We start from the raw sequence: 22458 nt of genomic DNA on the forward strand, positions 1-22458 counted from the left end.
TTTTTTCACCACACAAGTCCCATGAATGGGTGGACCGAAGGAGAAGTTGGGAGCTCCTGTTTTTTTTGGGTTTTTTTTTTTTTTTTATAACGATTACCTCATTTTCCCCGAATTTTACATATTTTTTATAGTGTCCCCCATAATAAACTTTTGTGTTTTTTGTGATATTTCACATTTAAAAACAAAAGAAGAGTACCTCAATTTGCCATGTATTGTTGTACTTTAAGGTATTTTGATGAGAAGTATGTTTTATGGGGTATATTGCATCGGGTAAAATACACCCGACGTTAGTATTGGTGTGACTTTAAATCACGTTAGTGTTCTAGGGTTAAACAAACAACCACTCCAACTTCTGGCCATCATCTGCCCAGAAGAGCTCAGGTTTTTGATTTTGCATTTCATCAAATATAAGGACATCCTCAAATCATCATACAGAGCATAATAAAACATGAAATGAAACTAATTTTCAACATCCTTTAGCAGACATTGCATATGCTGTTCTCTTCTGGTATAGCTGTGAACCGCCCTACTTCAATGGCAAGAGGCAGGATACCAATTCTCATTTGAGCACATAGTGTAAGGAGCTCTGGTTTCTGGTGAGAGACGAAGTAACATATAGGGCTCAGGACCTAAATACTGCTTCATCTGAACATATGATCTAAGCTTAGGTTTAGACCATATGTCGTTTGCCCATTTCTCTCTATAATTAAGAGAACATTTTTGTTTCAACATATTAACGTTACAGCATGGCATGTTGTGAAAAATACATGCCAGGTCTGCCTCTCTAAGAGTAGAACAAATTCCTTTATCCAGGGGTGACTGTGAGCCTTGTCCCAATTGAAGACATTTTTTGTTAAGATACTCTATGGCATATTAATGATGCGGTTCCACAGCCGTATCATTTCTCCCTTTAGTCTAATCTCCACCGGTTCCCAACCCATATCACCCTGTATGGCAAGAGTAGGGGCAAATGCATGTACCCCAAGGAAGCATCTTATGGCTCTATTCTGGATGGAATTTACTTTTTTGGCATCCTTGCAACCCCATACTCCAGCTACATACTGTAACAAAAAATAGGACAAACACATGCTCCATAGAGCTGTGAGTATGTGGAATAGCAAATGTCTTTACAAAATTTCACTTTACCTATTATTGCCCCTACAGCTCTCCCTGCAGAGTCTGATAGTATTCCAATCCCAGAATCATAGGGCATAAATTCATCCAGAGTAAAGCCCAAGTATTTATAAGTATCTGTATATTCCAGATGCAGGGTTCCAAATGAGAAATTCTGCAGAGATCTTAGGGCTAGATCATTAACAAAAATGGCAAACAAGTCGCTACTGTGGGCTTCCCCTTTCCAGCCAAAACATCTTGGGGGAGTATGAAACCTGCTGGGGGGCATGGATCACTCACATTTCAGAGCCTTGATAGGGAACCTTTGCCCTTGTTAGAATACAAATGTGCCTTTTTTCTCCCTCTCCCCTTTTTCTTTTTCTTTTACAAAAAACAGCAGCATACTACATGAGGAATAAACTCATAGGTTGAGTCGAAAATAAATGCAGGCCATTTGCCATTTACCAAATTTTAGGCCATTTACACACACACACACAAACTAACTATAACCATAACTTTTGTTTCCACTGACTAATTCTTCTGTCCAATTATGGTAAGAAAAGCTTTAGGGAAGGAGAAGATGGCATGTTATTGACTGCAGTAGCGATGGTTGTGGTCTGGATGCTGCCTGCAAATTGCTGATATAGTGCTGCAGATATCTACAGAGCGCAGTGCATGGGTAAGTGGGGCAACTGCTTTTGTGGTCTGGAAGCAAAAGTTCATCTTCAACAAGAATTGTTTCAACAGACAGGGGGGGGGGTGTTCCCCATAGGTGCGTTCCCCCACTTCTCCAGATAGCACTACACCTCAGATTGTCACGTAATTTGCCAGTTAACAATACAACATTAAACCTTACATATATGCCCATATATTAGCACAAATCTATGTCGTAATAAGGTAGGTTGCAAATCTTTTCCTGTCTGATGGTGGCTGTCCATTCCCTGCCATCTGTATTTTGCTCAATATGTTTCTGAAAAATGGCGATTTCATTCTACTGTTGAAACTGGCAACATTTCCTCTACCATGTAGGAGGAGGCAACAAGCCTGTCCATCTCTGATGTTGGTGTTACCTGGTGAAAAGCAAGCTTTTGCTGCTTGCTTGGGGTCGAGGCGGGCGACTCAGCTTGGCTCTGCAACCAGCTTTGTGTTAGCATGTTTCCACTGCAGATGCTTTGAGAGGTTTGATGTCTTGTCCTTCCGCGCAACAAAAAGTTGTTGTAGAAGACGACGCTTGCAATGCAATTATTACTCAGATTGCTGGCAGATTATTACTCAGCATACCGCATTACGCCTGTGACACGTTGAAAGGAATACATAGTAATACACTAATCACTAATGGACTGTTAGACGTTTTAAAAACAGTAAATGCATGATCTGTAATAAGATTCAAATACTGTGATAAAGTTTTAAAAGATCATATCGTCATAAAAAAACTATAAGATGTCAAAATGGTTAAAAACAGTAAGAATTCATATCCTGTTATCAGGGGTAAAAATGCTAAAAGGCGTTCAATTCATTTGTTTATTTCATCATTTATCTGTTAAAAGTTAAGCTAAAAAGATTATTATTCAGTGATCAATGTACCCTTAATCAACTAGCTTGAGATCGATTGCTTTTGTCTCCGCCCACATATCTAGGAGAAGGGGTCTATTTCCTCATTCAGTAAAACGCTGTCACAGAGGAAACACACTCTCATCACTCTCGTGATTATTCTCTCCTTTACAGGTATGTTGTCGCTCTTTCACACTGCTAAGCGGTTGTACTCTGTTCAGAACATGTTTTGAGTGTAAAGAGATGGTGCACGTGACGTTTTGACTGAGTTAAAATAACGTTTGTCGAGTATGGTAAATAGTCTAGGGAATCTGTGAGAAAAAATGACCCAACCTTAAACTAATTGCAACAGAAATTATTTGTGTTGTATTCAGCTCTTGAAACCTTCCAATTTAACATACTGAAAATCCCAGAAAATCCCAGTAATGGAACATTGTCAAAATTGGCATTGTCTCCACAAAGGAGGTGATGTTTTCGGTGCCGTTTGTCTGACCGTTTGTCTGTTAGCAGGAGGATTACGGCAAAACTACTGGGTCGATTTTCATGAAACTTGGTGGAAGGGTGTAGCATGGGCCAAGGAAGAACCTATTACATTTTGGGGCGGATCTGATCCGGGTCGGCTCAATGGAGGGGGCGGGGCTAGGGAAAAGGGTCCGTTGCTAGGGATAGGAAGGTCGTAGAGTCTGGATTCGAGAGGTGGGTAGGGGGCATGGATGCGTGATTTCTAACCCCACATAGGATAAGCAATAACCACGCCCTGTGGCGCCGGGATTGGCCAGGAGCAACACTGGAGGGCACGCAGCCCAGCGATTTCATGAACCAACTGAATAGCTCTTGAGAACGGACAGCGATTTCGAGAGCGGACATTGAGAGCGGACATTGAAATGAATTATGGTCGCCTACCTTCCTTAGCATAGTAATAATAATAATAAGCATAATAATTGTAATCTACACAATGTACACAATCTACAAAAACATGCAATAATATAAACGGTGTTGTGTTCACGTTCATAGCTCATATAATATAATGTATCATATCGTTAATTTCAAGCTCAATTCTTACCCAGAGAAAAGGTACAGCACTGAAAATGTAACAAGCAATAGTTTTTTAAACATCTTTATTTTAAAAGATGAAAAAACGCAGGTGCTTTAGTCCCAAGCTTCAATGCTCCTGGCCAATCCCGGCGCCACAGGGCGTGGTTATTGCTTATCCTATGTGGGGTTAGAAATCACGCGGCATGGACAGGTGTATCGGGGGAGTGTATGTGGGAGGTGGGAGGGGGTGTGGTCAGGAAAGGGGCGGGGCTAGGGAAAAGCCCTACCAAACATACTGTAACATAACAAAACAAAACATAAATTATAGCTGCTGCGCAGCAAGGGGTCGTGGCCGGGCAAGTCTCAAGTCTTTTAGCTATAGTCCAAGTCGCGTCTCAAGTCTTTAGTCACAAGTCCAAGTCAAGTCTCAAGTCTCTTATGGATGAGCTTTCTATCATCTGCTGCATGCAATCCAGTCTGCTTAGATTAGAACACTGCCGTTCATGACAGGGCTGGGGCAGAAGGCAGCAGGTTAAGTACATGGCAGTTGAACATAGAAGCGGAGAGAGTAGGGACAGTGGAGGCAGACAGAGATAGACAGAAAAATTGTTTATTTATACTTTGGCATGTATGACATTACCGATGACATGACAGCAACAACTATGACATCCCCCACCCAGTCTGCTCAGCCAGGAAGGATGACATCATTGATGACATAATCACTGATGACATCATTGATGACATCACTGATGACATCACTGATGTTGTCATTGCTCAAGTGACATCACATCATTAGGTATAGCTGGTATATAATATCTGCTCCTGGAGTTGTTTGAAACACAGTCACTGAAGAACTAAATCTATAAATGAAAATAAATAAACTGACAGTCCTTCAAGTCAGTTTTGGTGGAGCACAAAGTCCTTCATCACTTGTGTTAGTGGTAGAGAGTGGACTTGGTTCAGGCGATGTGTCCCCAGTGCTTGGCGGATCCGGATCCGACACAAGTGGGCCAGACTGCGAGGACATCTCTTGGCCTCCAGAAAGACCCTGAGAGCCTCAGGATCCGCCCTCTCCTCCAGCTGTGCCTGCTCTGTGGTCACCAGGGCCGGGTCAGCGCCGTGGTCCAGCAGCAGCTGGACGAAGGCCGTGTTGCACCTGTTACGCAGCACCACATCCAGCAGGTGAGAAGCCACATCACGGGTCAGAACGCCAGCAGACTGGAGCAGCAGGTGGAAGCAGTCCAGGTGGTTGTAGAAAGCACTGAGGTAGAGAGGGGTGGGTGAGCCGTGTACGCTTCTGTTGGGGTCGGCCCCGGCTTCCAGGAGGATCCGGACACAGTCCAGGTGACCGTGGTACGCGGCACCGTGGAGAGGCGTTGAGAGTTATTCTCACCAGCTAGGTCTACCTGTGCTCCCTGTGTGATCAGGTAGTCCACACAGGCAGCATGACCCAGGTAGGCTGCGAGCACCAGAGGGGTCTTACACCACCCATAAAGACACTTCTCATTGATCAGCCTTCTGAAGTGGTCTTCCTGCAGCAGGCTCCTCAGTGTGTCTAGGTCTCCTGCACAGGCGGCATCATAGAGCTGCCTGTCACCATGTCCTGCTTGAACAGCCATTCCTTCAGATGTGTCACTGTACCACACTGACTTGTATGCTGTGTTTTCCACCACTTATATAGCCTCAGCCAGGAAGGATTTATGACATCACTGATGACATCACAATTGCTCAAGTAACATCACTGATGATGTCACAACTGCTTTTATGACATCACTGATGACATCACAACCTCTTATGACATGACTGATATCACAATGCCTCTGACATCACTGATGATGTCACAATTTATGACATCACTGAGACGTGTGTGTGAGAGTGAGTGGATTTATGACATCACTGATGATGTCATCAGTGGACAGACAAACAGACAGAGCCCTAGCTCCCTTAGATAGATAGATGTGCTCATTTTTTATGTATTTCCAGACACTTTTAGAGACACTGAGGGAATAAATTCATTACCGTAACACTTTTTTAATTGGAAATATGAAACAACAATTCTTTTTTTTCCAATGGCAAGCACTTCAATATGCTCAAGGGTATCACTCAAAATGTGTATGATTAACAAATACGAAGTTGTAGCTAACATTGCGAGAAATGCCATTTTATTGTATTACGACTACATCATACTACATGAGGAAAAAAATCTGTTCTACTTAGAGACTCAACAACCATTTCTGTGGATTCCTTGCCCCCAAAAATGTGGAAATAGACACCAAATTTGTAATTCTAGGTCTAGTTGGAGTCAAGATATGGCCACAATTTTAATAATGGCAGCCATTTAAAAAAAAACGTCATTTTAACATACTTCCACTAATGGGATTTTCTGGGATTTTTACTACAGTGTTTCGGGTATCAATATAAACATAAAAATGTGAAAATAAATTCTGTTGCAATTAGTTTAAGGTCAAACCTTATTTTCCCTAGACTAAAAGTGCTTGTTGTGTTATAGGAGTTTCAGGCCCTGCTGGTTTACAGAGTTCAACCTGTGTTCAGCCCAGTGCTGCCGCCCTGTGGCGGATTCACGCATGCACAGGAGTAAATAGGCTATTTTGCACAGTTGATGTTATTTGTTTATTTGGTTAATTTTATGCAGCTGTGTAAATGCATTTTCCACACTAGTTTGTTTATTGTTATTTTGTGACTTTTGTACGTTTTCTGAGAGTTTATTTACCACATTTATGCACATTTTATGTACCAGTAACAGTGGGGAAAAATGGGAATTATGTCTCTGATAAATACAAGCTGTAACTTGAACATGATACTGCTATTGCAGCTAATTTGTTGAATGTATATTTGTAAAATGTGTATATGTTTATGATGTTTGATTCAGTAAAACGCTGTCACAGAGGAAACACACTCTCATCACTCACGTGATTATTCTCCCCTTTACAGGGGTACAACACGCCCACTTCACTATCAGACGTTCTATTTGCGAGGGGTATTTTACAGACCCCATCGCTGTATGTGGCTTTCTCTTATGGTTTACTTTTACATTTCATTTTATTTTATTTTGTCCAATATTCAGATATGCCAGAATTGCATGTTGTGTTAAAATACATATTATTATTTCTATCTAACACTTTTTAGCCTGATTTAATTGTAAAACCGAGTGTAAAAAGTTATGCAAAGCCTTCTGGGAAATTTAACCTGTGGAAGAGGAAAGTGGACGGAGTTCCCAGCATGCCCTGGGGAACTGTGTTTTTGTGTCAATTGTTTGTTTGTCAATGTGTTTTGGAGGTTAAAATGATTTCTTGTTCTATATGCATGATGTTAGTTATCTGTAGGGGTGCTCCGATCCGGCTAAGCCACGATCCGATCCGATTCCGATTCCTGGGGTCACGATCCGATTCCAGAATCGATTCTCGATTCCAACGATTCTCGATTCCAGAATCTAGAATCGATTCTCAATTATGTAGTTTTATATTGCAATAACACACAAAGGTAAATATAAGACAAAAAATGACAAGTGTATTAATGCTGAACTTCAAATTCAACTTCTGTATTACAGTCAGGGCCTAAATTCATTTTGCAAACTAGGGGGGAATTCCCCCTTATATAAGATGGATAAGATAAGATAGGATAGGATAAGATGGATTTGTAGGCTGGGGGGGATCTGTAGACTTTGAGAAGGATTTATAGATTTTGGGGGGAATACATTAACCAGAGTTCTTAAGTGCAAGAGGTGGTGGCACCATGGCAGTACAGTACACAAATAACATGAACATTTGGACACTTATTCAGCCGGTATCTTGCATGTTGCGTTCAGGTGCATTGTAATTTTTTTTTTTTTTTTTTTACGATTTTAAGAATCGATTCTTGGGAGTTTGGAATCGATCCAGGAATCGTGGCATTAAGAATCGCGATCCTTTCAGAATCGATTTTTTTGGAGCACCCCTAGTTATCTGATAAGTTATGTGTCGACTAATAGTGCTGTTCTGCATGCTAATACAAAGTTGAAATATTGGCACCATGGGTGATTCTGCTGTGCAGTTAAGTGACCTGTCTGATGGGACACAGGATCTGCTATTAAAACGGAGATCTTTTCTCTCTATACTTATCTTGCTAGTACGCAAGTAATGAGTTTGATTAGTAACTGTAATGTGATTAGATTACTGAACTTAGCTACAGTAGTGCCTTACACTACTCGTTACTGACAAAAGTAATGATGGTCTCGACCTAGTTTCAAGATGAAGACCAGACACGCTGCCTCACGCCACATGTAATCTAGAAACATAGCGACCTCAGCATCACATGTAATGCTAGCGTGACAACAAGTGCAGTAATACCAGAGTGACGCGCTAATGCCGTCAGTGCAGTAGTGACGCACTTGCCTAGGTGACGGCGTTAATGTCGTCAGTACCGAAGCTATGACGTGACAGTATTTATAGCCACGCCGAGCGCACCACAGCCCTTGTTCCCTGCCCTCTAGCCGCTGCACTAAGCTGATCCAATTCCTTCTCTGGAAGCCGCGTTTCACTTCTCAAGCTGCCCATTCCTCCAGATTCTGCTACCAAGCCATCTGCTTCACGAGACCTCCCTCCAGACTCCGCTATCAAGCCATCTGCATTCACGAGACCACTCACCGTTCACTCCTGCAACATGTCGAGCTCCGAAGACGAAAAATACGAGGCGCAGTACCAATTCGAGCTGGAGGCATCCAGCTCCGACGAGGACTCGCCCGTCGATTTATCCATGCCCGGGTACGGGCCGCAACAGGCAAGCGGACGGCAGCAGGCTTCGGCAGCACCGAACGCATCTCAGACGGGGAACCTCATCGTCAAGAGCAAGCAAGCGGGGCCGGCGCGCGGCCGAGGAAAGAAAGCAAACGGGGCCAAGTCACGAGGACAAACAACTCGCAGTCGCGCAAGGGCCGAAGCAGAGAGCGCTCCGGGCCCGGGCACGAGCACTCGGGGGCGCGGAAGGAAGCAAACGCGCGCCCCCGCGAGGAGCGCCGCGGCCCTGGCCCAGGCATATGGCAGGCCATTAGGGTCGAAAATCCCCGTGAGGAGCGTAGCAGCTCCAGCCGGGGCATACGGCAGGCCATTAGGGCCGAAAATGAAGGCGGAGCTCCAGGCCCCGAACCACACCAAGCCCTCCCGGCTGGACCTGCTGCTGGACATGCCGCCCGCCGGCCCAGACGTCCAGGCGCAGCACTCCTGGAACAACGACGACTGCTCGCCCAACATCTTTGTTAAGGAAGACAACAAGCTGGTGTTCCACCGGCACCCCGTGGCGCAGAGCACGGACGCCATCCGCGGCCGGGCGGGCTACACGCGAGGACTGCACGCGTGGGAGGTCAGCTGGGCCAAGCACCAGAGGGGGTCCCACGCCATGGTCGGAGTGGCCACGGGCGACGCGCCGCTGCATTCGGTGGGCTACACGGCCCTAGTGGGAAACAACACCGAATCCTGGGGCTGGGACCTGGGCCGGTGTAAACTCTACCACGACGGCAAGAACCACGCGGGCAGAACCTACCCCGCCTTCCTGGAACCCGACGACACCTTCATAATACCAGACTCGCTCTTAGTCGTCTTGGACATGGATGAGGGAACGTTGCGTTTCATAGTAAATGGCCATGATCTAGGGGTGGCGTTCAGAGAACTTAGGGGCAGGAAAGTGTACCCAGTAGTGAGCGCCGTGTGGGGACACTGCGAAATACGAATTCGGTACATAAACGGACTCGATGCGGAGCCCCTCCCTCTGAGGGACCTGTGCAAGCGTTCAGTGCGAGCGGCTCTAGGAAGGGAGCGCCTGAGCGAAATCCACGGACTGCCCCTGCCCCCCTCTCTCAAGAACTACCTGCTCTACCAATGACGGGGTCGATGACCACAGCTCAGTCGGGGGGAGAGCGCGCTCCGGGCCCGGAGCGGCCGCAGCCATGCAATTCTCATGTCCAAGTCTCATCCATCCGCGGCCCCGTTCTGTTCGGGCCACCAAGCCATCCAGTCTCCAAGCGTCCGCTGTTCCGACCCTGCTAATCAAGCCATCATAAGCGCAGGTCCTGCTCCATCATCGTTCTCAGCACGACGCAGTTCCACGACGTGGCCGGGGAACTCGGCCCCACGATTAAATGCTATCCAGCCGGGACGGCTCGCAGCATCGCCAGCCCCGAGCGCAGGGAACGCCCGCGGAGCGCGTCCCGGACAGCAGTCGAGCGCAACGGTAACGTAACCACCTCTTTAATACATAACAGTGCCATATAATTTTAGCAACCAAATCTTAATTTCAAATCACTTCGGCGTGCTTCAAAACAATCATCTAACCATTCCCTGCGGTCTGCACGTCGGGCGCGAAGGAAACGAGCTGGGCACAAGTAGCAATGCATTCATCATAGTGAATGAACGATCTCTTGACAATCTCCGTGAACTGGTCGTTATATCCTCGCCTACAGCTAAAGAAAGACGGCGGAGCTACACTAAATGTCTCTTCATCCAATAACGTGAAATTAAATAACCTGGTGCATTCGAGAGCAAAATGAAGAGGCTAAATCCATGGAGAAGTACACACATCTCTAACGTGTTAAATAATTAGGCCCAAACAATTAACATCAAATGTATTCACACATCGTGCTCAAATTGCATTCATTGCATTTATTGCACAATTTACAATAGTCAACAGCCAGCCAGAATCATTGCAAACGGACGTTCAAAGCATCAGTTAGCAATAGCGTTCAGTTAATCAATGTCTAATGACAGTCAGATTCCGTTTTAACCAAAAAAAAAAAAAAAAAAAAAAATCCCTTCTCCGAGTCGATGCTCCAGCCACCCAGTCAAATTAACAGAAGCCGTGCTGCTCACTGAATATACATACAGTATATATACATATAACATACATATATATATGATTCGGACATTTAACCGTGCGGCGGGCGATGCCCATCATCGGTATACGGCTCCACATATAGGCCTACTCTCATTCCACGGTAACAATGCTGCAAGTTAAAAATACCCATTCAGCGACTATTGGTGTCCAGGCCTCTCCAGGCATTGCCGGGCCGTCATCACCGTGCGTCACCGCATCCTTGCATCACTCACAATAATAATGCTTCCTGGTATCATGCCGCTTGCGGAGGGGGCGTTAGTTCATGCATGCCTATAATTGCTGATATTCGAACGTGCTATCCTGCTGGCCAAGAGTTCCAGAGTTCAAGCAGTAGCAATGCCCCGGAGTAAGTCGGCGGAGCGCGGAACAAGTGTTCCCTTCCAGCGCCTCCCCGAAGTTATAGCGCAAGGGGGGCGCTAAAGTCATATACATAAACTTCATTCCAGACTCGGGTCCATATAAAATACGTACACAAACACAGACAGCACAATAAGAAAGAATTAAAATAAAATAAAACCACACAACTAATAGATCTAAAACACATACAAGCAGCTATTGCAGTGCTTCCAGAAGTGCATCATAAATTTTGCTCACTTCGTGCAGGCACCCGCTAGTGCCATAATAACTCCATTCTCCGACTGGCTAGTCGACGCATAAAACTGTAAACAAACCGTCCCAGAACAGCACGGAAAGCGAGCACATTACCGCTCACAAACACATGGCTAGCACCTGTCCATCTCGGGGGGTTTTGCTAAGTCACCGCGCCGAAGCGCGCCGGATTGGTCGATCACCCAGCGCCTGCTGTAGGCGGCGCCGCTGGTCCTCGTCAGCCCACGCGGCCTACGTCCGACCAGAGCAGGCCGCCATATCGTCTGCCCAAAGATCTCTCCTCCCCCAGGCGTCACACGGTAAGCACATGGCATCCATTCCCGCATTCCTCGCAATAGCCGTCACTTCGCATTTCATTGGTGGTGGACTCCCCGAATCGGGTCGATCGAATTGATTAAGCGTTCTGGGTGCCGAGCAGCCCGCAAGTGTTCCGGGTGTCGAGCAGCCCGTAGTCTCCCCACTAATTCAGACCCCAGTGGACTACTCGAAGTGTTCTAGGTGCTGAGCAGCCTGCAAGTGTTCCAGGTGCCGAGCAGCCTGTAGTCAATGTCGAGCAGCCCGTAGTCTCCCCACTAATTCAGACCCCAGTGGACTACTCGAAGTGTTCTAGGTGCTGAGCAGCCTGCAAGTGTTCCAGGTGCCGAGCAGCCTGTAGTCAGGGGGGGGGGGGCTCAATCCAAATATCAAAACCGAGGGGGCTCAATCCAAATCTCAACACTGAGGCAGGGTCACTAATTCGTCGATCTAATTGATTAAGCGTTCCAGGTGTCGAGCAGCCTGCAAGTGCTCGGCGTTGAACAGCCCGCAACAAATCACTAATTCCGACCACGGTAGACTACTCGAAGTGTTCTAGGTGCCGAGCAGCCTGCAAGTGTTCTAGGTGCCGAGCAGCCTGTAGTCACACCACTAATTCAGACCCCAGCAGACTACTCAAAGTGTTCTAGGTGCCGAGCAGCCTGCAAGTGTTCCGGGTGCCGAGCAGCCCGTAGTCTCCCCACTAATCCAGACCCCTGGACTACTCAAAGTGTTCTAGGGTGCCGAGCAGCCTGCAAGTGTTCCAGGTGCCGAGCAGCCTGTAGTCAGGAAGGGGGCTCAGTCCAAATCTCAAAACCGAGGGGGCTCAACCCAAATCTCAACACCGAGGCAGCTTCACTAATTCAGACCTCAATAGACGACTCGAAGTGTTCTAGGTGCCGAGCAGCCTGCAAGTGTTCCAGGTGCCGAGCAGCCTGCAGTCACATAACTAATCCGGCAAGACCTCAGCAGACGACTCGAAGTGTTCTGGGTGCCGAGCAGCCCGCAAGTGTTCCAGGTGCCGAGCAGCCTGTAGTCAGTCAGTTTGGGGGGGAGTTCAACGCCGAACTATGCCAACGCCGAATTATGCCAAACTATGCCAACGCCGAATCATGCCGTAAGTCGCCGTGCTGCCGAGCCAACCGGCCGGCGACGTTTCTCTCTTTTGGGGGGTTCTCCGAGCAGATGCCCTCCCGCCTCAAGAAGAGAGGCATCCTGCCACGGAGTCACTACGCCAAAGAATCAGTTGCCATGCTGCCACGCCATCAGAATTAATGCCATACCGCTTCAGGCCATGAATCCTATCGCCATGCCATACTTTAATAAAGCTTGCTGATTAACCTTACCCTCTGGTCTCTCATGATTGAAATGATGGTCTCGACCTAGTTTCAAGATGAAGACCAGACACGCTGCCTCACGCCACATGTAATCTAGAAACATAGCGACCTCAGCATCACATGTAATGCTAGCGTGACAACAAGTGCAGTAATACCAGAGTGACGCGCTAATGCCGTCAGTGCAGTAGTGACGCACTTGCCTAGGTGACGGCGTTAATGTCGTCAGTACCGAAGCTATGACGTGACAGTATTTATAGCCACGCCGAGCGCACCACAGCCCTTGTTCCCTGCCCTCTAGCCGCTGCACTAAGCTGATCCAATTCCTTCTCTGGAAGCCGCGTTTCACCCCACCCACCTCCCCAGTCCACCAACAATGTATTGACTCCCGAAGAATCCCCTACGGGGGGGGGGTTCTCCGAGCAGATGCCCTCCCGCCTCAAGAAGAGAGGCATCCTGCCACGGAGTCACTACGCCAAAGAATCAGTTGCCATGCTGCCACGCCATCAGAATTAATGCCATACCGCTTCAGGCCATGAATCCTATCGCCATGCCATACTTTAATAAAGCTTGCTGATTAACCTTACCCTCAGTAGCCTGTACTACGAAGCTAGTTTAATGCCTTATCCGAGTAAGTTTGAGTTTAAACCTGGTTTAGCCGTACTACAAAGCAAGTTAACTTTCAATCACCATGGCAACTGACGCTGCAAAGCTAACCTGGTCGCGACCAGGTTAGCTTCAGAGGATAAGATCAAAATCCATGACAGACCCATATAATCGGCTCTCTGGAGTCACTCACCGTTCATATAAGATCGCCATATGAAAAATAGATTGCAGTCAACTGAGAATATAACAAGAAAAACATTTGTGGCTCTGTAGGCTACATAATTAAATTAAGCCTACTTACCACTTTATGTCTTAACAGCTCAACGATGCGTGGAGAAATATGATCACTATTAATCACCGCGGCGCATATCATGAATGGACCCTCAAATGGAGTGAGGGTGTCGTCTCAATTCAGTTCAGCAGTTTTCTCTTTTATAGTAGGCTATTAGGCTTTATACTAGGCTATTTTATATATGAATTATTCGATCAGTGCAACCACACACATGAGTGATAGAGATCATTATTCATTGAGCATGCGTTTCTAAATCTATGGTCTAAATAGGCTTACAGATTGTGGAAATGTATAGACTGAGATTACACATTTAGATTTGTTGCTGCTGCCTGTATCAATGCAGCTGTATCAATCGCTGATCAAAGTAAATCAAATGACTGATGTGAATACAAGCTGCTGCTTTAGACAGCCCTTCAGCAGACTATCCAACGCGGATTTTCATTCTGACATTAAATCGCGGATACATTAAATATCCGCTAAAACTCTGATCATGCACTGCGCTTCATTGAACGAGGAAATGGGTGTGGAAATGGGTGTGGGCGTGGATAAACTCAGCTGTTCATAATGTGATTGGCTGGCGCACCTCTTTCGCGTGGACGCGCGCCTGTGCACGAGCGAAAAACGTGCGCGTGCACAGGCAGATCCCAGGTCCACTTACCTAGTAAAAAACCAGCGTCGTAGTATCAGTTAACTAGATAGCTTTGATCCTGTTCAGTCAAACCAGATCAAAGGGACTTATCGCGGATCTGTTAAACTAGTTTCGTAGTACAGGGCTCTGGTCTCTCATGATTGAAATGTGATTACAGTAACCCCAACACTGCTGTTAATACTGTTATGTTAAGCAGCTGGTTTGTGTTGTTTTGACATAGTTAATGTTGTAAGCTTTATAAATGATGTTTACTGTTAATATTGACATAGTTAATGTTGTAACCTTTATAAATGTTGTTACTGTTAATACTGTTGTGTTAAGCAGCTGGTTTGTGTTGATGTTGACATTTTCATCTTCTACGCATCACTTTCTAACGTTATGCACTATTACTCAGCAAACATTTCCTCGATCTGTGTCGATGTTATCGTATCCAATCGACGTCGGTTCAAGATGTGACTTTAATATTATCATTTGCTGGAATGAAAACATCTTAATGAGATGGTGATTTCTAGCAAATCATATTTTAGAGTGTGTATCTGAATAAATACTCACAGGATAGACTCAGCCCTCAGTCTTAATCCGTTTCACTCCTGTAAGACTGAGAATATTACTATTTAAATCTTTGCATACCGTTAGGTGGCGCTGTTGGAAGCCTTGCATCGGAGAACCAATCATGAGTGCTGTGGGCGGGCCTGCTTTCTGGGGGCAGTTCTCATGCAGAACCGGTGTCTCGCAAAACATCGTCGCATTTGCGGAGAAACATATTAATCACTTAGAAACCAACGTAACCTGTTAATAGGACGTGTTTCATCTGGCCCCGGCGGCTAGAGGTCTTTCCCCCAGCGATAAGCCCGACTCCCGAGGCTAACGTTACAGAGCCTGCTGATGACTCACAGTAGCAAGCGGACCACTTCCGGGTAGGAAACATTATTGTAAAATAAACCACAGCTATAAATTTTGTTTGGAGCATATCAGCTTCATGCTCTGTGTTAGGACTATGATAAATGGCATTGCCGATACCAAATAAAATTCTAATAATAAATGTAGGCGTGTCTGCTGCCGGCGGTTCTCGCCGGGCTCGGCGACACAGTTTCTGACAGTGAAATTCCCAGACGTTTGGTGGCGCAGCTCACCAAACGTCTGGGAGCCGAGACTACTCACAGGAAGCATTTCTGCCTTTATTTTGACCATTTGCCGACATGAAAATATAAATCTTTGGGGAAAATATTGATACTTTGTTAGCTTGAAAGGGAGGCGATATTGATGTGAAGGCATTTCTGCATCTCTTTACAGAACAGGAGGCACAGTGGCACTCTGGTATGACAATTTGAGATGTCCCTCCTGGCAACACTGATTCTAGACTGACCGGGATGCAGAACTGAGTCTGAAGCAACAGCATCGTGACAAATTGCAGGTGCCAGGTGATCTAAACCACGCTATGTTATTGTAACAGACTGTATACCAGAGACCATTATGTTATTGTAACAGACTGTATACCAGAGACCATTATGTTATGGTAACAGACTGTATACCAGAGACCATTATGTTATGGTAACAGACTGTATACCAGAGACCATTATGTTATTGTAACAGACTGTATACCAGAGACCATTATGTTATGGTAACAGACTGTATACCAGAGACCATTATGTTATTGTAACAGACTGTATACCACTGACCATTATGTTGTTGTAACAGACTGTATACCAGAGACCATTATGTTATGGTAACAGACTGTATACCAGAGACCATTATGTTGTTGTAACAGACTGTATACCAGAGACCATTATGTTATGGTAACAGACTGTATACCAGAGACCATTATGTTATTGTAACAGACTGTATACCACTGACCATTATGTTGTTGTAACAGACTGTATACCAGAGACCATTATGTTATTGTAACAGACTGTATACCAGAGACCATTATGTTATTGTAACAGACTGTATACCACTGACCATTATGTTGTTGTAACAGACTGTATACCAGAGACCATTATGTTATTGTAACAGACTGTATACCACTGACCATTATGTTGTTGTAACAGACTGTATACCAGAGACCATTATGTTGTTGTAACAGACTGTATACTATTATGGGAACAGACTGTATACCAGAGACCATTATGTTATTGTAACAGACTGTATACCAGAGACCATTATGTTATGGTAACAGACTGTATACCACTGACCATTATGTTATGGTAACAGACTGTATACCACTGACCATTATGTTATGGTAACAGACTGTATGCCACTGACCATTATGTTATGGTAACAGACTGTATGCCACTGACCATTATGTTATTGTAACAGACTGTATACCAGAGACCATTATGTTATGGTAACATACTGTATACCAGAGACCATTATGTTATTGTAACAGACTGTAGGCTATAGCAGAGACCATTATGTTATTGTAACAGACTGTATACCAGAGACCATTATGTTATTGTAACCGACTGTATACCAGAGACCATTATGTTATTGTAACAGACTGTATACCAGAGACCATTATGTTATTGTAACAGACTGTATACCAGAGACCATTATGTTATTGTAACAGACTGTATACCAGAGACCACTATGTTATGGTAACATACTGTATACCAGAGACCATTATGTTATTGTAACAGACTGTATATCAGAGACCATTATGTTATTGTAACAGACTGTATACGAGAGACCATTATGTTATGGTAATAGACTATAGGCTATAGCAGAGACCATTATGTTATTGTAACATACTGTATACCAGAGACCATTATGTTATTGTAACAGACTGTAGGCTATAGCAGAGACCATTATGTTATTGTAACATACTGTATACCAGAGGCCACTATGTTATGGTAACATACTGTATACCAGAGACCATTATGTTATTGTAACAGACTGTATATCAGAGACCATTATGTTATTGTAACAGACTGTATACCAGAGACCATTATGTTATGGTAATAGACTGTATACCAGAGACCATTATGTTGTTGTAACAGACTGTATACCAGAGACCATTATGTTATTGTAACAGACTGTATACGAGAGACCATTATGTTGTTGTAACAGACTGTATACTATTATGGTAACATACTGTATACCAGAGACCATTATGTTATGGTAATAGACTGTATACCAGAGACCATTATGTTATGGTAATAGACTGTATACCAGAGACCATTATGTTGTTGTAACAGACTGTATACCAGAGACCATTATGTTGTTGTAACAGACTGTATACTATTATGGTAACATACTGTATACCAGAGACCATTATGTTATGGTAATAGACTGTATACCAGAGACCATTATGTTATGGTAATAGACTGTATACCAGAGACCATTATGTTATTGTAACAGACTGTATACCAGAGACCATTATGTTGTTGTAACAGACTGTATACCAGAGACCATTATGTTGTTGTAACAGACTGTATACTATTATGGTAACATACTGTATACCAGAGACCATTATGTTATGGTAATAGACTGTATACCAGAGACCATTATGTTATGGTAATAGACTGTATACCAGAGACCATTATGTTATTGTAACAGACTGTATACCAGAGACCATTATGTTATGGTAATAGACTGTATACCAGAGACCATTATGTTATGGTAACAGACTGTATACCAGAGACCATTATGTTATGGTAACAGACTGTATACCAGAGACCATTATGTTATGGTAACAGACTGTATACCAGAGACCATTATGTTATGGTAACAGACTGTATACCAGAGACCATTATGTTATTGTAACAGACTGTATACCAGAGACCATTATGTTATTGTAACAGACTGTATACCAGAGACCATTATGTTATGCTAACAGACTGTATACCAGAGACCATTATGTTATTGTAACAGACTGTATACCAGAGACCATTATGTTATTGTAACAGACTGTATACCAGAGACCATTATGTTATTGTAACAGACTGTATACCAGAGACCATTATGTTATGCTAACAGACTGTATACCAGAGACCATTATGTTATTGTAACAGACTGTATACCAGAGACCATTATGTTATGGTAATAGACTGTATACCAGAGACCATTATGTTATGGTAACAGACTGTATACCAGAGACCATTATGTTATGGTAATAGACTGTATACCAGAGACCATTATGTTATGGTAACAGACTGTATACCAGAGACCATTATGTTATGGTAACAGACTGTATACCAGAGACCATTATGTTATGCTAACAGACTGTATACCAGAGACCATTATGTTATTGTAACATACTGTATACCAGAGACCATTATGTTATGGTAACAGACTGTATACCAGAGACCATTATGTTATGGTAACAGACTGTATACCAGAGACCATTATGTTATGGTAACAGACTGTATACCAGAGACCATTATGTTATTGTAACAGACTGTATACCAGAGACCATTATGTTATTGTAACAGACTGTATACCAGAGACCATTATGTTATTGTAACAGACTGTATACCAGAGACCATTATGTTATGCTAACAGACTGTATACCAGAGACCATTATGTTATTGTAACAGACTGTATACCAGAGACCATTATGTTATGGTAATAGACTGTATACCAGAGACCATTATGTTATGGTAACAGACTGTATACCAGAGACCATTATGTTATGGTAACAGACTGTATACCAGAGACCATTATGTTATTGTAACATACTGTATACCAGAGACCATTATGTTATGCTAACAGACTGTATACCAGAGACCATTATGTTATTGTAACATACTGTATACCAGAGACCATTATGTTATTGTAACATACTGTATACCAGAGACCATTATGTTATGCTAACAGACTGTATACCAGAGACCATTATGTTATGCTAACAGACTGTATACCAGAGACCATTATGTTATGGTAACAGACTGTATACCAGAGACCATTATGTTATTGTAACATACTGTATACCAGAGACCATTATGTTATGCTAACAGACTGTATACCAGAGACCATTATGTTATTGTAACATACTGTATACCAGAGACCATTATGTTATTGTAACATACTGTATACCAGAGACCATTATGTTATGCTAACAGACTGTATACCAGAGACCATTATGTTATGCTAACAGACTGTATACCAGAGACCATTATGTTATGGTAACAGACTGTATACCAGAGACCATTATGTTATTGTAACAGACTGTATACCAGAGACCATTATGTTATGCTAACAGACTGTATACCAGAGACCATTATGTTATGGTAACAGACTGTATACCAGAGACCATTATGTTATTGTAACATACTGTATACCAGAGACCATTATGTTATTGTAACAGACTGTAATGGTTCCAGCTGCACAACGCTGTAATGTAGGCTATTGGGTGACATCAGACAACTGATTCTCTGTGAAGTCAGGGTAGATTTCTTCCCCCGAATTTACACGTCGGGACGACTTTGAGTGGCGTTCCAGTGTCCTGTCTGTGTGTCTTTGTCTTTCATACTGAACAGTTCAGATGCAGCCAGGGATGCTCTTTATATGTTAGGCAGGCATAAACTTTATATAGGCAGACAGAACGTCCGTTACATAATGTCACTATATACTGCAAAGGCTTGAATCAATGGACCATAGCCTCAATCAACATTGTGACAACATTATTTTTATTTTGATGAATTTGAATGTCGTGGGTCCCTAGATTTTTGCGACGTCAAAATAGGGTCACGAGCCAAAAAAGGTTGGGAACCCCTGCGCTATATAAATCCAATCAATTGAATCACTGGTCCACATTACTGGTTTATTGTGTATTAATTCCAATGCGATTTTAATACTGGTGTATGGGTTTTATCTAGGTCTGTCAATCGATTAAAATATTTAATCGCGATTAATCGCATGATTGTCCATAGTTAATCGCGATTAATCGCAAATTAATCACATAATTTTTTATCTGTTCTAAATCTACCTTAAACTGAGGTACCTTAAACATGGGAGCTTTGTGCAAAGATGCACTGTTGTATTAATATGGGTAGTAGCTATTATCATTAGTATGGATAAGTATTTGGCATTGGTATATTGTTATTATTGCTACTAGTTACTGGGAATACACATCTCTAAGGCTGCACTGTGTAAGTTAACCGTGCTATCCAGGAGCAGCTGCGTGCCAACTCTCTCTCCCCCTCTCGCTTTCTCTCTCGGTCTCTCTCCCCCTCTCCTCTCGCTTTCTCTCTCCTGCTCTCCGTTGGTCTCTCTCTGACTCTGGTCTGATCGCCCTCCCGTCTTTCTCACTGTCCGTCTGTCTGTCTCGCGTCTCGCTCGCTTTCTCTGCCTCTCCCTCTAGTCCCCCCCCCCCCCCCCCCCCCCCCCCCCCCCCGCTCTCCGTCTGTGTGTGTGTGTGTGTCTCTGCAACGGTCTGATCGTGCTGAGGCGCTCTGTCTTTCTCTCCCTCACCCAAAATAAGGTAAAGGTAAAGTCCCAACGATTGTCAAACACCTGAGTGTGCGGAATTTGTTCTCCGCATTTGACCCATCCCCTGGGGGAGCGGTGAGCGGCAGCAGTGCCGCGCTCAGGAATCATATGGTGATCTAACCCCCCAATTCCAACCCTTTGATGCTGAGTGCCAAGCAGGGAGGCAAATGGGTCCCATTTTTATAGTCTTCTGTATAACTCGGCCGGGGATCGAACTCACAACCTCCCAGTCTCAGGGCGGACACTCAAACCACAAGGCCACTGAGCTGGTGACAAAATGTGGGACACTTTCTAAATTTTAAGCTGAACTTGCCATTATACCCATTTTCTTCCTCCTTTTCTGCTCACAGAGATTTCTTTCTGCTTGCTATCAACGTTACTGCTTCCTGATTTCCCAAACTACGGGTCGGACCAAGGCTCAAACATCACAGAAAGTGCATGCGTTAATCGCGCGTTTAAAAAAATAGTGGCCTTAAACGGAATTTGCGTTAACGCGCTATTATCTCGTCAACTTTGACAGCCCTAGTTTTATCTATTCATTGTGTATTTTTTAACATCTGTCACAAATAAATAAATAAATTCATAAATGCCATAACATGCTGCGCCCATGGCGCATCGTCTCCAGAGTCTTCACCCTAGAAACCGAGTGTTCGCAGCGCACGAGTTTGCTGATTTTAAGAAAGTGAATTATATGAGATGTCAGTTGGACAGCAGCACTTTTACTGTATTTCAATTTACATGAATGAAATGTTAATATTTCTTCAGTAGGTTTTAGTCTTCAGAGAACTATTTGGATCCTACAATCACTGCTTCAGCTACATTATTCTTATTAGTAGGATTGTTTTTGTGGGTGTTCCCCGTCTTACCTTCTGTCTCTGTTTGATGATGTCAGAGCGGATTGGCAGAGAAGAAGAGACATCTGGCAGAGGAGGAGAGGAACACTGTCAAGATGAATTCTTCAGAAGAGGTCAGATAAAAATATCACTGTTGTATCACTGATATGCAACACACACACACACACACACACACACACTGTCCTGATTCTTTCTTTATATCTTTTTATGGAAACAGAAAGACACCAGTGGACCCAGACGTCACCGCTGTGATCAGTGTGACAAAACATTCACAAGACTTCACCTGTTAAAGCAACATCAGAGAGTTCACTCAGGGGAGAAGCCTATAAAGGTCCTTGCACATAGAGTCCGTTTTTTCGTCCGAAATTGACGCACGAAAAAAATAAAAATACGACCTCATTTGTGTCAATCATCATTGACACACCGAGTCCGACAATTACGTCCGTCATTTAAGTTTTCGGACGAGGTTCGATTTTCTGCGTTTTTCCGCATCCATGAAATCGTTTTGACAGGTGTTTGACCACCCAGAGCTGCCGTAGTGTTGCTATTCACAATGAAAAATGGCATCTGAGAAGTTAATTCAGTTCGTCTCCCAGCACAAAGCATTTTATGACAAAGCAGGAATACAGAGATTCGGAATTAAAAGACAGAATGTGCCGGGTGATTGCAGACCAGCTTGGAATGCGGGACGCGGTGTGTGTGTGTGTGTGTGTGTGTGTGTGTGTGTGTGTGTGTGTGTGTATGGGGAAGGGGAAGGGGGGGGGGGGGAGAGAGACAGAGAGCCCATCAGACACACTGCCAGTTGTGGAT

General features: G+C 44.1%; 1 pseudogene across 1 annotated transcript; it reads left to right on the plus strand.

Moving 5' to 3' along the window:
* Positions 1-8358: 8358 nt before the first annotated feature.
* On the plus strand, positions 8359-9573 carry LOC310796733 (SPRY domain-containing SOCS box protein 1 pseudogene; annotated as a pseudogene). Its single transcript has one exon. The product of its transcript is annotated as an SPRY domain-containing SOCS box protein 1 pseudogene (transcript).
* Positions 9574-22458: the final 12885 nt, after the last annotated feature.

This window comes from Poromitra crassiceps, assembly GCF_964638095.1.
Source record: "Poromitra crassiceps genome assembly, chromosome: 23".
Lineage (NCBI taxonomy): Eukaryota > Metazoa > Chordata > Actinopteri > Beryciformes > Melamphaidae > Poromitra > Poromitra crassiceps.